Raw genomic sequence first — 12,084 nt, 5'->3', positions numbered from 1 at the left:
CCAGGTGTGTTTAGGGAGTGACAAGATATTCTTTGCAGTGGTAAGGCATGCTGGAGGCTAGGGCAACAATATGGCAAGATGTGCCAAGTGCTAAGGTGCATCAATAAATGCCAGGGAGTGTTAGGGAGTGCCACGAAAACACAAGGGGGAGCTAGTTTCAAATGCATGGAAATGAATGAATAATATAATCTGACAGGAAGTGTCAGTGGGTTCTAGGTGTGTTAAGGAGGGAGTGACAAGGTATGCTAGGTAGTGCCAAGGAATGCTAGAGTGCCAGGGCGACATGCCAAGATGTGCCAGGTGCCAAGGAGTGTTAGGGAGTGTCATGGAAACACAAGGGAGAACTAGATCAAAATGCATGGAAATGAATGAATAAGAGTGTGATAGGGAGTGTCAGTGAGTTTCAAGGGTGTTAAGGAGGGAGTGACAAGGTTATATGCTAGGCACTTCCAAGGCATGCTAGATTTCCAGGGCATGTCAGGGAGTGCTAGGGAGTGCCAAAGCATGTCAAGGAATGTAGTGGGTGCTAACACATGCCACATAGTGCCAAGGGATTGTTAGATGTGCTAGGTGCTATGGCATGTCAAGATGTAAACTATGTTGTTTAGTTGTTTTATGGCCACAGTTGGACATGAGCCTTGACATGGTAACTTGTAACTCGTTAAGTTGGATAAGTTGAAATTATACATGAGTAGCCTAAGATGAGTTATAGTTAGTTCTTAGGTGAACAAGGCATAGTCTAGTTGTAGTAATTGTAACTTGGTCAAGTTGTTGTAGTCGAGGCAAGACTTGGTTGGGTTCCCAAGTCCCAAAAAAAGTAAGGGTAGTTGTGAGGGCATTATAGCTAAGGAGTGTCAGGGCATGCCAAGGAATGAAAAGGCATGCTAACTCATGTCAAACATTTCCAATGCATGTTGAGGAATGTTAGGGAGTGTTAGGGCATCACAAGGGAGAACTAGGTCAAAATACATGAAAATGAACAAATAAGAGTGTGTGCCAAAGAGTGTCAATGAATTCTAGGTGTCTTAAGGACAAAGTGTGTTAGGAGAAGGTTAGAATAGGAATTTTAGGAGGCAAGCCTATGGTTACAATTATAAGGGGTTGGTCAAAGCAGTTTCAGAAAAAGGGAGACTTTGGGTTGGGCACAACATTGTTTTGCCAATGAATTGGTTGGGTTCCCAAGTCGCAAAAATAGTAAAGCTATCTATGAGGGCATGACAATTAGGGAGTGCCAAGGTGTACCAGGGAATGCCAAGAAGTACTAACACATGCTAGATAGTTCCAAGGCATGTTAAGCATGCTAAGGCATGCCAAGATGTGCTAGGTGCCAAGGTGTGGTGCAAATGCATACTAGGGAGTGTTAGGGCCAAGTGCCAAGGAAACACAAGGGAACACTAGTTTCAAATGCATGGAAATGAAGTGTCAACGAGTTCTAGTTGTGCTAAGGAGGGAGTGACAAGGTATGCTATGCAGTGCCAAGCATGCTAGAGTGTTAGGGAACCATATCGAGATCATGTGCCAAGTGCCAAGGTGTGCCAATGCATGCTAAGGAGTGTTAGGGGGTGCCAAGGAAACATAAGGGAGTAGTACTAGGTCAAAATGCATGGAAATGAATGAATAAGAGTGTGTGACAGGGAGTGTCAGCGAGTTCCAAATGTGCTAAGGAGAGAGTGACATGGTATGCTAGGTTGCACTAAGTCATGCTAGATTTCTAGGGTGACATGCGGCCAAGATGTGCTAGGTGCTAGGGTATGTCAACATGTGCTAGGAAGTGTTAGGGAGTGCTAAGGAAACACAAGGGAGCACTAGGTAAAATTAATGCATGCAAATAAACAAATAAGTGTTTGTGACATGAAGTGTCAGTGAGTTACAAGTGTGATGAGGGAGTAACAAGGTATGGTAGGCAGTGCTAATGCATGCTAGAGGCCAGGGAAACATGCCTAGGTGTGACAGGTGCTAGGGTGTGCCAATGCATGTCAGGGAGTGTTATGGAGTGCCAAGGAAACAAAAGGGATCACTAGTTTCAAATACATGGAAATTAATGAATAAGAGTGTGTGACAAGGAGTGTTAGTGAGTTATAGGTGTGGTAAGGAGGGAGTGACAAGATATGTTAAGTAGTGCCAAGGAAACATGGCAATATGTGTCAGGTGCCAGGGCGTGCCAATGCGTGCCCGGAAGTGTTAGGGAGTGCCATAGAAACACAAAAGAGAACTAGTTCAAAATGCATGGAAATTAATAAATAAGTGTGTGTGATAGGGAGTGTCAGTGAGTTCCAAGTGTTCTAAGGAGGGAGTGATAAGATTATATGCTAGGTAGTTCCAAGGCATGCTAGAGTGTCGGGCATGTCGAGGAGTGCTAGGGTGTGCTAGGGAGTGAAAAGCATGCTAATAAATGAAGGGGATGCCAACACACACCACATAGTGCTAAGGGATTGTTAGACATGCCAGGTGTTATGGCATGTCAAGATGTAAACTGTGTTTCTTAGTTGTTTTATGGCCATGGTTGGACGTGAGCCTTGACTTGGTAACTTGTTATGTGGGATGAGTTGAGATTGGACATGAGTAGCCTAAGATGTGTTATTGGCGGTTATTAGGTGAACAAGGCATAGTCTAGTTGTAGTAACTATAACTTGGTTAAGTTGTTGTAGTTGAGGCAGGACTTGGTTGGGTTCCCAAGTCTCAAAAAAAGTAAGGGTAGTTGTGAGGGCATGATAGCTAAGGAGTGTCGGGCCATGCCAAGGAATGAAAAGGCATGCTACCACATGGTAGATATTGTCAATGGATGTTGAGGAGTGTTAGGGAGTGTCAGGGAACACAAGGGAGAACTAAGTCAAAATGCTTAGAAATGAACGAATAAGAGTGTGTGCCAAGGAGTGTCAGTGAATTCCAAGTGTCCCAAGGATGAAGTGTTTTAGGAGAAGTTTAGAATAGGACTTGGAGGAGGCAAGCCTATGGTTGTGATAAGGCATGGACAAAGAAATTTTAGAGAAAGGGAGACTTTGGGTTGGGCACAATATTGTTTTTCTAATGAATTGGTTGGGTTCCCAAGTCGCAAAAAAGTAAGGCTTTTTATGAGGGCATGGAAACTAGGGAGTGCCAAGGTGTTCTAGGGAATGTAAGGTTCCCAAGTCGTGGAAAAATGTAATGCTAGTTGTGAGGGCATGACTGCCAAGGTATGTTAGGGAATGCTAGGGCATGCTAACATGTGCCAGATAGTGCGAAGGCATGTCAAACATGCTAAGATGTGCCAAGTGATAGGCATGCCAAGATGTGCAAGGGTGTGACAATGCATGTCAGGGATTGTCAAGGAAGAAAAAGGGATAAACAAGTTAAATTATAAAGAAATGGACACATATTAGCGTCGATAAGTCATCAATTTACCTTTTCCATGAGAGGCATGCTAGGCACACCAACACTATGTGGCAAAAGGTGCCAAGTGTCAAGTGTCAGTGCATTCTAAGTGCCAAATCTTCCTCCATTGCTTCTCATCTACTTTCCAATAATTGATTTCAAATCACTTTAATATTAAACCATGCCAAAGCATACCAAGTAATCTCAATGCATGCCAAAACATGCTAAGACTTGACAAGTGCCAACATGTGCCAAGTGCCAATGTGTGTCATAGAGTGTGATGCATGCTATGAAGTGGCAGAACATGTCGAAGAGTGCTAAGGTGTGCTAGAGAGTGAAAAAGCATGTTGAGGAGTGTTAGGGAGTACTAGGAAAACACAAGGGAGAACTAGGTCAAAATGCATGGAAGTGAATGAATATGAGGGTGTGTGAGGGAGTGTCAATGAGTGTTAACTATCATGCCAACGAGGGAGTGACAAGGTATGCTAAGCACTGGTAAGGCATGCCATGGAATATCAGGGCATGTCAAGAAGTGCTAGAGTGTGCTAGGTAGTTACGGGGTGTGCTAACATGTGCCAAATAGTGCCAAGGCATGCCAAGACATGCCAAGACATGTCAGGTGCTAAGACATGCTAGGATGTGCAGGGTGCCAGAGTATGCCAATATGCATCAAGGAGTTTCAAGGAAACAAAAGGAATAACCAAGATAAAATTCAAGGAAATGAACACATAAGAGGGTTAATGAGACGATACTTTATCTTTTTCAAAAGGGGCATGCTAGGCACACTAATAATAGGTTCCAATACATGCCAAGTGCCAATGTGTGCCAAGTGCTAATGTATGTCAATGCAATATTATGCCAAGGTGTTCCAGGGCATGCTAGGGACTACAGGGCATGCCAACACATGTTAGGGGAGTGTTATGATATGCTGGGGCATGCCAACATGTGCTTGGGTGTCCTACTCATGGCAAGATGTTCCAAGACATGCGAGATGCCAAGGAATGTTAGTGTGTGCCAAAGCATGTTAAGGTGTGCCATGAGTGTTGAGGAGTGCTAGGTCTCTCTCATTAATAGAATTGACAGAGCTTGATTATGTATTAAATAATATAGTTCCTACACACACGAGTGGAACCTTATCTAAAGGGAATTTGCTAGATAATAAGCCTAATAGAGATGAATCATGTGTTGACTCATAGGAAAACTATACTCTTATTACTTGAGGGAAATGATACACACTAATTACTTCTTAACAAATTGACTGACTCTAACCACTGTGGCCTTGGACACATAATGAAAAAGACTCCACAACAATGGTCTTAAATTGTTATATTTTGACAAAAAATATAGTAACAAGTACATAAGAGTCATCAGAAACTCATTTGAATGATCAATGATGACGAACATTTTTTTACCATCACCAAAAGTAACCAAAAAGAGCATTGGTGAGGGTCAATAAAAGATCGTCACTAGAAGTGTCACCAAAGAGAGAATTAGTGATGGGCCTTTAACGACCCTCACCAAAAGTGTCACCAAAGAGAGAATTAGTGACGGACCTTTAACAACCCTCACCAAAAGTGTCATTGAAAATGGCTTCGGTGACAAACCTTAAAGGAACATCACTATATACATTTACAACAACGTTTTTTTAAAGACCGTCACCATATGCGACATTGGTGACGGACCTTAAAGGTCCGTTACAGGCATGACTCTCACCAATGACCTTTTTTCTTGTAGTGTATGCTATCTTTTTTAATAGAGATAGAATTTATAACAGAGATTTGAGTAGCTATTGAAAGAAATGATTGAAATTCTTCAAGGAGTTAATCTTTATGTAAATAAAAGGAAGTTTTGGATAAAAAAATTGATGTTATAGATCTATAAGAGTAAGGCACTTGAGGAACAATTATGGTTGATGAGGTCTTGTTTCAGTGAAAGGAATGAATCTGCTTCTAGAAAATTTACAAAACCAAAATAGATGTTCGCAAGAAAAGTCAAGGTTCTGATATACAAAGTTGGCATGTGAAGATATGAAAGAAAAACAAGGAGGTTTGAAAAATGAAAGTCAAAAAGAACTATATGGAGAACTTGAAGAAGAATCACTTTTTTCATAAGGCAATATTGTAGAGCAACAAACTGATCCTGTCTTAAAGACCAGAGAAAATAAGTTGCTAAGAAAGGTAAATGAAGGTATAATCACTCAGGTCTCATCCTTGAAGGAATAATTGAAGGTAAAATATGTTGAATTGGTTGAAGATATGTAGGTCAATGTGCATAAAGTAAGTTGCTAGCAAATGAAATTTTTTTGCCTAAATCAAATGTTAATGATGAGATTGAAATATTCATAGTTGGCTAGAAACCTCTAAATTTTATCTTTGAACTATCCTAGGAAGCATAAGATCGGCGGGAGAAGTTCTTAGTGGTAGAAGAGATAAGGGGATTTACCCTTTTATATTGACATCAAAGGGGGAGAAATATCAAGAAGCATGACGACGAGATGAGCATTATCATAGGGGGAGTTATTACAGGTGCTTTATCATCAATGACAAATGGGTGGATTGTTGAGAGGTGTTCCATTGATGTCAAAGAGATGACCATGACCACGCCCTTCATGTTTTGTGATAAGATTTTACAATTGTAGACCGTATTTCGTCTATAACCTAGGAACCAATATGGACATTCTACTTTATATTCCAATACCATGCCCTTCGTGTTTCCATGGGGGCTTCACTAAGGGAGAAATACCATACCACATGCATTCATATTGGGGATATATATTGAGGAAAAAATGACATGATATATTGAGCATATAATTGGGGGTAAAGGGTTTTTATATTGGCGGATATAATAAATGGAGCTCAAAGTTAGTGAAAAAATATAAAGGGGTATAAAAATGTTAATGAAAAAAGGATACATACAATATCTAGTGAAAGTAGGGTTTTTTACTGTGTGAAGCCCCCTTGTCCGTTTCGTGGGAGGATTATAGAATTATAGACCATAGTGCTTCTATAACCCAAGAACTATTATGGGAATTCTCCTTTATATTCTAATGGGATCTGTACTGATATTGAAAGTGAATTGTTGCTTAAATTTATTTCAAACATTGTTGATTCTTCATTCACATGTGAAGCACGTGAATTTAAATCATGTCGGATCAACTAACTAGGATTGCAGCAGTGAGCTCGGATAACTGCAAGCCCAAGAAATGTAGGCAAGAGCGTAAGAAGAGTTCTCATGTTGTTAAAGAAAATGGTGTCCTTTCTCATATATTAATTTAAACGATTAGCAATTAAATTAATTTACAAGTCGACCTAAAGCACACAAGTCAAATCCTCCCAGAAATAGGTCAAACCTTCCAAAATAACACCTACGAATCCAGTACAAATTCAGGTTAACTAAGGGTAATTTGAAGGATTATTTTAACATATGAACAACCAAAACCATTTGAAGGAAAGAACTAAAACTTTTGTGAGAAAAAATAGAACAATTTGGGAATAGTTCACTTCATGAAAAACAAGGGTTGAGTGAAACCACCTATTTGAGTGTAACGAATATCACTTGTTTCTAATCAAAGGTGTGTTTAATTCACTATTCTACATATTTATTCACGTGCAGAACTATATGCCATGAAGATTTATTTTCCACAGTAACCGTGTGCAGATTCAAAGAAGAAACATATTGCAATGAATGGAGCATTCCGATAGAAATTAAAGAAAGCCTTTTTGTTTTAGAAAAAAGGAGTTCACTAAATTAAAGGTTATTTTTCCTATCTGGAATTTTGAACTGTAAATTGGTGACAACCAATGCTAGTCCATTTTGATCTAGGAAACCAATGAATGAGAAAGTACTATATGGTCATTGGTCGAGAGGTTAAACTAGGAAGGTGAGATAAGATGGTGTGTCTAGGACTATGTAGACATAACATAAGGCTTTTTTTGTGAGGAGTGTTGTACAAGTGTAAAGGTTATAGCAAGCAACTGCATTGTTGGATAGTTGAATACAAGCCAAGTAAATAGGTCAAGTTAATGACCTAAGTCCGTTGAAGAGCAACAATTTGCAGTGTTCAGGATAGGTGGTTGTAGTCAAAGTTGAGAGTGCAAATCTAAAGATTGTGTGGTGAAGTGAATGTTGAATATTAAAATATTGACAACAATTTTGAGGTACAACTTGGAATTGAGTTGGTGATCCGTCGAGGATTAGAGTCTCATGTGGGTTTGTGCCCACGAATTCTATCGAGTGGGTTCTCAGCTAGAGGATTGGCATATCTTATGGCGACATGTGCTTATGGATTCACTGAGCCAGTTCTCAAGGGAGGATTGGTATCTCCCGTAGGTTGGTGTCTACAAAGTTTCAGTTGGAACTAATATACTTAAGTGTACATTTTATATATTAAGAACCTGTTTTTATCTCTATTATAAATCTTCTATGTTTAATATTGAGTCTTCAAATAATTAATGTCGTGAATTATTAATAACTAAAAATTAATTAAGTGATGAAACACTGATTCTCCCCTCCCCTATTTCCAACACCCCATCCAATTATAATTAATGCAATTTATATTCAAAATGTACACATAGGTGGAATAGTCATTCCAATAGTCATCCTCTCTACCTTGAATTTATTTATCTCTTTACGTTATTTACATTCAATATCTACACATTTAAATATAAAATTTTATTTATGAATTATCAGTATTTAATTTTTTAAAATGCGAAATTTATATAATAATTAAAAAAATGTAATTCTATTATTATTATTTTTATTATTATTTTTTCATCATGACATTTCATTTATATATATTGAATAATTAGTTGTAAGCCATATAATGCATATTTATTATACAATATTTTACTTATTTTATTAAATAATTTTTTTTTTTATCATTAATATGATTTATCATTCTAACACATCATTCACTGCATTGAATGTAAATATATTTAATAATAAATTAAGTTGTATGAGTAAAATATATTTGAAATATTAATTATTATTTAATTTTATTAAAATATATATTAAATTTTAAAATATTAATATTATTTATAAAATTTAAATTATTAATATTTTTATAATTCTAACATATCATTGATTGCATTGGATGTAAATATATTTAATAATAAATTAAGTTCTATGAGTAAAATATATTTAAATATTAATTATTATTTAATTTTATTAAAATATATATTAAAATTTAAAATATTAATATTATTTATGAAATTTAAATTATTAGTATTTTTTATGATAACATTTATTTTGTGCTGTAAATAAATATTTTTTTATCTATATTTATATTTTTTATAAATATTTTAAATAAAATATATTTTAGATTTAAAAAAATTATATTAATAAAATATATTTATTTTTTAATCCTAATAAAATATAACCAGATTTTAATTTAGGTATTATTTAAATTAGTAAAGTATAATTAAAATTTAAAATCATATTATTTCATACTTTCAATCATTTATGACGATTTTTCCAAATAGTCACAACTTTATTAACCAATGTCACTTCTATTATGAATAACACCTGTTCGAGAAGCTTACTTTGAAGATATTTTCTATTTGCATTCTCATATCTTGGAAACCATAGCGAAATTAAGTTCCTAGTTAGGTGAGGGGAGTGTTATTGCTCTACTCATAGTTGAGACCCAAGATGGAGATGTTTCCACTTATGTTCCCCCTAATGTAATTTCCATTATTAATGGAAAAATATTTTCATTAACCGATCTATTCAATACCATTATTTGAATTGCTATTAATTTCGGTGTTTTTGTATCTAGAATAGGCTCTATGGCCTAATAAAATCTATGAAAATGGAGGTCTGATAAAATATAATAAAAATATAGCTGGAAAAATGAAATTAGAGTTAGCTCAATTTGAAAGGATGGAAGCCTTTGCACGATTTCCTCCCAATATTGATAAAGCTACCATAAGATCAGTTGGAAAAGGGTAAAAAATTATGTGAATTTCTCAAACAATCTCAATCGACTCCTTTGGAAGTAGAAGAGCAAATAGCTACTATTTAGACCATAACAAATGGATATCTATATACATTAGAAATAACACACGTGAGAAAATTTCTTCTTAAATTACACGGATATTTGATAAAAAATAAACCCCAGTTTGGAGAAATTATACGTTCTACTAGTGCGTTTATAGAAGTGAAAGCGCTTCTAAAAGAGGCTCTTAAGAAACATATTATACTTTTTTTACTTCAAGAACAAAAATGAATATTTGATTATTTAATGGGATTATTCAAAAGAGGAAAAGGAACTTAAAAATGTATTCCAATACATTGCATAACAATTTAGAATGATTGAAGAGTATTACATCCAATAGGAGTTGAACCTTTACCAAAGTTTTAGAAAGACCTATGTCTTATCCATTAGAGGATGGATGCTCTTTCTCTCTTCCCTTTTTTATTTTCACTCTCTTTGGCATATATTGTCTGAATCCACCTTTTTATTCATAATGAGGTTATAGGATATGAAAAAAATAAAATATATTTCACATTGCAATGGAAAATTGATTTCGAGTGAATTGTCAAATTATGTTATATACTTAATCACTTCATATCTACCTATTCTATTTATATAGATAGCTACATAATAGGTAGTTATTTATTAGCAAGTAGCAGTGATCAAACATACATTGTTAGCTTGGAAGGCTAGGGAATATAATAAACCTTGAATATTCAATGCCTTTGATTCAGAATCGAACATGAGAATTTGATGTTATTCAATCGCTTCATATGGGATAGAGAGTGATATGATAGAAGAAGTGGAGTATTTATATAAATTTTTTGTGAAAGGAGATTTCAATTATTTTCTTTCTCCTCTTCTTTTTTTTCTCTTTTCTAATCAAACCCTAATTTATTATCATAGCCATGTCATCTACGATAGTTTTTTTTATTTTCTCCCATTCTCGTTTTTTAGTGAAGGACCCCAAGTCATATAATACTTAATCACTTTCTAGACGATCCCAATAGGAATAAATTTGAAAAGATTCAAATAATCACAAATCTTTTATGACTTTGTTCTCTATTTCTAATAATTTTCATACCCAAGAGAATGAATTCCACTAAGCTCAAATGAAATGTTGATAACCGAAGTAAACCGAAATCATTGTGCTATAGCTATTCATCCATTTAGTTTTCTTTCACCCTCACAACGACTATACATATGAATAGAATAGTTGTCAGGATCAATCACTTTTTTCCTCTTCTATTTTGTCTTGTTCAAACTCCTACTCATTTGTGTAGTTTCAATCAGGAACCTATAGCCCTCAGAAATTTATATCTTTACAATAATATATAAAATAGATAAAGAACCCTTTAATATCTAGATAATAAAATTTGACACTAGAAAGGAATAAATGGATTAATATGTTTCATGTAACTCAATTATTCAAAATGATTGGGGAGGGAATGAAGAGATGATAATAAAGGTTTATTTTTTGATATATTTTTTCCTTTATTTTATAACAAGTATTTTATCTCTCAAATTAGGTAACACACTATATGAATGGTATTTCTACTTTTCTTGTCCTAGACAATGACTAGGCCAAGCACGTCAGAAAAAAAGAGAAGAAAAAAAATAATTATTTTGAATTAAATGAGCAATGCATTATTTTTTATCTAACTAAATAATTGCAATATTCATTATATTACTCATACAATTTGTAGATGTTATGGTATTCACCTTTACTCCATCATTCATTTTGTTACACATGAACTCTTGCACCCTCGAGAGATGGTTGAGTTAATCAAAGTGAAACATTGCTAATTCATAGTGTGGATCATCCGACTTTTTGAATCCCTCTCTTTCTTTGTAGGTCTACCTGTAATCACATTTAAATTTATATTAAAAATTCACATTTAAATTTATATTAAAAATTGACTAGTTGAACCTAATCGTTAAAACCATCCAATGATGAAAATATGTGCAATAATTTATACCTATATTTCATATCTAAAAAGAGGTGGAAGTATCATCTTCGTAGCATGTGGAATTTGAAAATCCTTTAGAAGCAAGAACTAATGTCTCAGTTTCCTATTTATTATCCATGTAAACTTAATGTTAGAACATGTAACCTCGAAGAAACAATCTCATTGAAACTTTCAATGATAAGTAATCCACAAGTAGAAGGAAAAGCATGCGTGAGAAAGTTAGGATAGTCATCGAATGGACAAAGGATGGTGTTACAGAAGGTTGCTACAATAGTTTTCTAAGGTGAATTTCATATTATACAAACAACTTGAACCGGGGAAGTAAAGGAAAACATTAATAACATAAGAGCATTTAAATCACAATGTCAATAAAGCCACGATATAAGTTTCCTCTGTAATTATGTAGTTTCTTCTATTTGCATCTCTCAAGTTCAAATGAGCAATTGTCTAGCTCAAATCCTTTATCAACAAACTTGCAAGGACAGGAACATAGGGCTAGCTATGATTTTTTTGTAAATTTTCCATCTTCATATGCATATTTTTCTAAAAGATAAGTGTTCATTATTGCCTCATCTCCATCATACCCATGGTGACCTCCATCACTGGTATAACCGTGTAACAATTTCCATTGTTGTTTTGGGAGATTCCGAACAACAGTAAATAATTATCAAAGTATCTATGATTTGTTAGGGTAAATTTTACTCTATTAAAGCATTTATAATGTGTCATGGTAAATTTGACTCTATCATGGGCAGTTCATGGGCTTAATATTCCGATAATCCATGATTT

This window comes from Pinus tabuliformis, chromosome 7 (genome assembly GCF_031772625.1).
Source record: "Pinus tabuliformis cultivar Carrire ecotype Pingquan chromosome 7, CPIR1, whole genome shotgun sequence".
Taxonomy (NCBI): Eukaryota; Viridiplantae; Streptophyta; class Pinopsida; order Pinales; family Pinaceae; genus Pinus; species Pinus tabuliformis.
Note: the sequence above shows the minus strand (reverse complement) of the source record.